This window comes from Diadema antillarum, unplaced genomic scaffold, assembly GCF_040938485.1.
Source record: "Diadema antillarum isolate AM-2024a unplaced genomic scaffold, OU_Dant_1.0 scf00000151, whole genome shotgun sequence".
Lineage (NCBI taxonomy): Eukaryota > Metazoa > Echinodermata > Echinoidea > Diadematoida > Diadematidae > Diadema > Diadema antillarum.
In genome coordinates, this window is record NW_027271040.1 from 3,002,501 (window position 1) to 3,008,134 (window position 5,634).

The window sequence follows — 5,634 nt, forward strand, 5'->3', positions numbered from 1 at the left end:
AATGATATAGCTTACCTTCCTCTTCACCCCCAAACAAATATATCCCTTTATGCAGATGATACTGCCGTCTTTTCCTCAGGGTTTGGCGTGAAGTCAGTGCAAAAACAGCTTCAAACAGATATACACGTGTTAAGCAAATGGTTTATGGAAAATAGAATGGTGGTTAATACAAACAAAACAAAAGTAATGTTATTTAAATCCCGAAAGAAAAAGAGTTTCTCTGAGTTAGAAATTACCATGAACGAGAGAAGACTTGAGAATGTTACGAAGTTTAAATACCTCGGTGTGACGGTTGACCAAAACCTCGACTGGTCTCCTCAGGTGAATGAAGTTATAAGAAAAGTTTCGTATGCTACAATGTGTATACGTAGAATCAAGTATTGCTTAACAAAAGATATGTTAATTCAATTATATTATTCTTTGATTCTCCCTCATATTGATTATTGTTGCACTGTATGGGGATCTTTAACTAAGAAGAACATTCATAGACTTCAAATATGTCAAAATAAATATTCTCGTATGGTATTAAATGCAGACTATAAAACATCAACGGTTAGCTTACTAGATACACTTAAATTGCAATCCATTGAAAAGAGATTAGAGTATCAGTATTGTATATTGGCCTATAAAATAGTTAATGATGCAACCCCATCTTATCTTTGTAAGCTTATATCCCGACGTAACGTTATATATCCTACTAGACATGTCCTAACAAATCAGTTATATTTACCTAAGCCAAAAACAGACAATAAGAAACGTTCCTTCTCATACTCCGCTTGTAAAATGTTCAACTCACTTCCAATTTCCGTTCAATCATCCCCTTCATTACCAGTTTTCAAGAAACGTCTCCGGCTTCACCAGTCTATATTTTGATTTAGTTATCACTTCATATGACCACCACTTGTATTATGTCGTATTATGTTTTCATTTGTTTTGTTTTGTTTTGTTTTCTTTTTTGTATATATGTTACCCGATATTATTTGTAATTCGTTGATTTTGTAACCTTTGTATGTGATGCAGGGCTCCCTTGCAAAGCAGGCCATTGAGGCTCTGAACGGGACAACCCTGCTTTTAAAGAAAACATGAATAAATAAATAAATAAAATAGTATTCACCGCGATGGTCAACATCTTCACAAGAATGGGTGAGAATTGTTATAAAAGCCAATATTTAACCTAGTTTACCGTATAGACCTGTTCTAATGTGAGACAAACTGATAAACTTCAGTTCTGAAGGACGCCAAGCCCAGCCTTAAGTGCCCCTCAACCACGGTAATTAGATGCACGGGCAGTCAAGTAGTGGGATAGGGTTGCGTGTGAAGCGGTGTGCCGGGCCACTGCACTCATAATGAACAGACATATCGTGCATTTCCTGCGGGAGAAAGGTTCCGTATATACATCTTCTTAGATTTGTAAAGGTGACAACTGAAAGAATTTTGAATAGGAGATTGAAATTTCCAGATATTAGTTTTTTATTGGCATCAATCATTGCAATCAAATTAGATGACGATAGTGAAAATAAACGACAAATTTCATGAATTTCGTTGTGATGATTTTTTATCTATTCCATCTTTCGATTTAAACAGGGTAGGATCCAACACACACACACACACACACACACACACACACACACACACACACACACACGCACACACACAAACAACACAAACATGTCAATGTGTTAGCTCCGACCTGACGGAAACATTTGTCTAATATCTGATAAATATAAAGCATAAGCCCACAGAAAACAATAAAAACAATACAAAAAACCTCATCGAACCTCATTGTCTCTTGTTTGTCTTGAATAATATCTTGAATGTGATCACATGTGCCACATATTATATACACGTACATGGCACTACATTGACAATTTTTTGAAGTTTATTGATCCTGATTGCCAACTGCCGAGAATTGCCTTTTAATCCTCTCTGCGGAAATAAATCTCTTAAGTTTGCTTTCATTCATTTCAACAAATGATGTTAGCAATGTTCTAATTGAATGCTATCTACGGTAAAGTAATGGCATTTGAGTTTAATTTGGCTAACCTTTGAACTTAATCTATGATTATGTCCAGGCCTTGTATTTTGGGCAGCTAAATATTTCTAATCTGCGCAGCAGTCAATAATCGAGCAGTAGGCCAACATTTCACGCTGCAGTTATGACAGAATATTATACTTTCTTGGCATAAAAAATGCAGCTACCTTTGACGCTGACCGTTACCTTTGATTCATTTACACCTTTTCCATGAAATTCAATACTGGACATATCTCGCGGAAGTATATAACGACGGAAAAATACATTTCAAGTACCTTGAAACTTGACAACAAACCATTCACCTCTTGCGTCTCCCGTTTTTAGTTGATAATCGTCTATTTCTTTCTAATCTTCCTACCAAATTACGCTGCTATTGGGCAATCCAAACTGAACTTACAGCATTTCACCAAAGGCCATTATGACCGTTTGCAACGTCCAACCCTAGGTGAATTTACCGTACAGAAAAAAAAAATGAAATGGTAAATCAGCATTTTAAATGTCACTCCTCGAACATTTGTACTCTATAACAATGGCTATATTTAGCGATGTAATTGATGGATTTACCCTTTCTGAAATGGTAGTTCAACATTGAGTGTTAAATTTAGCATTTTGACTGTTACATTCAACAAAGATTTACAGACAAGTGACAACATTTAGAATGTTGATTTTTATATATCAGTTTACTTTTTAGAATGGCCATACATGTACCTGGGGCAAGTAATGTACATGCGGAGTGTTGCTTTCGTCGCCATAACTCCTGGTACACACGGTTCAATAAATACTGAGTAGGCATTAATATCTTACTCTTAATTTTTATTTTTCCGGACTTATAAATGATTACTTTTTACAACATACTTCTATATAACATGCATTTCATTCAACAGTTACACTCTAGGTGCACATGGATTTTGGATGATGTGCCATTTACTCAATCATGTACCATTGAAAAGATTGATAGATCAATTTTACAAGCTCTGCTCTTCATTAGGTGAATCTTTTCGGTTATTACATTTACTTTCAAGTCAAATTTGCAAAGTATGAATCACTTCATTCATCATTCAATGTATTCGTGCATATATTTTGAAATAATATGCTTTATGATTCAATTTGTATCAAACGTATTTCTAATGAATCGATGAAACATTATATGGTTGTGATGTGTAGGATTTGTATCATCTCTCACCCTCTTGCTGGATGGATCTAAAGCACTGTTGAATTGACTTGAACGGAATTGAATCTGTTAGGTGTTGTGGGATTTTTTTTTTTCAATCGTAAATCGCGATGACGAGATCTGGTTTGGAAGGATGGACGGACGGACAACCAAAAAGAACAAAAAAAAACCCAAACAAACAAACAAACAAAAACAAACAATACAATTGCGTCTGGTACTTTTTTGATGCGGAGCCACCTGCCGGCAAAGAATATCGCCAGATGATATATAATAGCACTGCTATGAAGGGATTATGAATATGTGCGAAATCACCTGGAGTTTTATGTGACACATATCAAAAGATTAGCATTATACCTTCATTTAAATCAACTTATATCTACCGACCTACCTACCTACCTATTAATGGTTACCCTAGGAGAGCAGTGGCATTATGGATGGAAACCGTTTTGGAATATGGACGAATTTGGTGCGATTCTCTGTGTCTCCTTTGTAATGTCCACAGCCATAGGGAAAGACTGTTCCTCAATCTCTGCTGTTTTTGTTGTGTGTGTTTTTTTGTTGTTGTTGTTGTTTTTTTTTTTTTTGGGGGGGGGCTTTTTATTTCCTTGATCGCTCAATTAGTGGGCTGAGAAAGTTACATTCGCACGGTAGAAACGCACTTTTCGTGTTTTAAACGAAAGTCTTCACGGAGATCTCAGGAGAAGTTGCGATGAGGTCTTTTTAGACCATGATAGCACATCAACGCTGGAGTGGGTGTGTTTGTGGAGATTACAATCTTTTCTAGCATTTCTGAATAGGACTCCTGTAAGATATACATCAGAAAATGAATACAGCACTACGTGTGATATATCAATTGATGCTGTCTTTCATAATGACTACTTTCAAGAAGTGATCCAGAAGTCAAATGATATTACAAAGTAATTGCTTGTCACCTAGAGATCAACGGCAAATCGATCCTTATAACCAGTGGACAAGAAAAGGTGCCACGAGAAAATGTGAAGTCGGTGACATTCTAGGAGGAAAAACAATGAGCATTACGGAAGTTACGGGACAGTCACGTGACTTAAAATACACACACACACACACACACACACACAACACACACACACACACACACACATACTGAGAGGTACCAGAGCATGTAACCAGAGCAGGTGACGTGAATGATACATGGACACGTGATGGAATACTGCAAAGAAATTTACATAATTGAGGAATAGTCTGAACAGTAGTACACGTATTTACGAGAACAAACTGTAAATTAGTCGAATATCTATGTGTGTCCCATATCTCTTAAAATTTACACCACTTGCTGTTTTTCGATTAAATCTACAAAGATACATAGTCTGATAGTGCGAAATTTACTGCAGATTCAAAGTAATTGCTGCATATCAGAGACTGGCGTTTTAGATATGAACACTTCGATATCGATATCTCAGAAATTTATTCAACTCACTTACAAATGATCATCAGCATCACGACATGTTTCAAATGACGTAGCTTACGTCCCATCACCTATTCGCCAACAACTTACATGACACACATCTTACATCGAACGTATCTACATGTTGCAGCTCACACTTTACTCCCGGTCACAGAGTGTCGACAAGTCATTGCAGCGACCTTCAGGTCAAGTCAAAAATTACTCACAAGTCTTAATCAGCGATATCAGCAAATCCACATGTCAAGCGTTCTATGATTGATAATGGAATCACAAACAGCGACCAGAATGAAGATGAGAATGATCATTGACAAGACTGAAGAAGAATAATAGGATACTTTGGTACTAAGTCCACCTTCATGGACATGTGGATTGAGTAAATGTAGCAATATCAGTAAAACACATCAGTGAAAGTTTGTGGAAAATGGGACAATCCGTTCAAAATTTATGAAATTTTAAAGTATCTGTGCAGTCACTCCTGGATGAGAAGACTACTATGTGATGTCACATGCCTAGAACGATATAAGGAAAATATAAAGAGAATTTTCACAAAAGTTTTTTTTTTTTTTTTGAAAAAAGTGCGCATTTCCTCGACTTGTCACTGATGTATGTTAAGGGTAATATTATTCCCCCTGCCTCCTCAAAGAGGTAAGTCGAGCGTTCTTTTATCATACGAGAAAAATGAAAATATGTTGAATTTTCTCTATGTTTTGTCATATTGTTCTACACATGTGCCATCATACACTGTGGTAGAGCTTCTCATCCAGCAGTGACTGCCCAGAAATTTCAAAAATTCATAACTTTTGAACTTATAGTCCTATTTTCCTCAATCTCTCACTGATGTGTTCTATATACTAAAATTGTTGCATTCACTCAATACACGTGTCTGTGAAGGTGGACTTGTCCTTTAAATGAAAAGGTTTTTTTTTCCTTTATCAGGTCGGCCCGCGATGCAGTTTATCTATGCAGCTGATAACTTGTTTTGCTTAT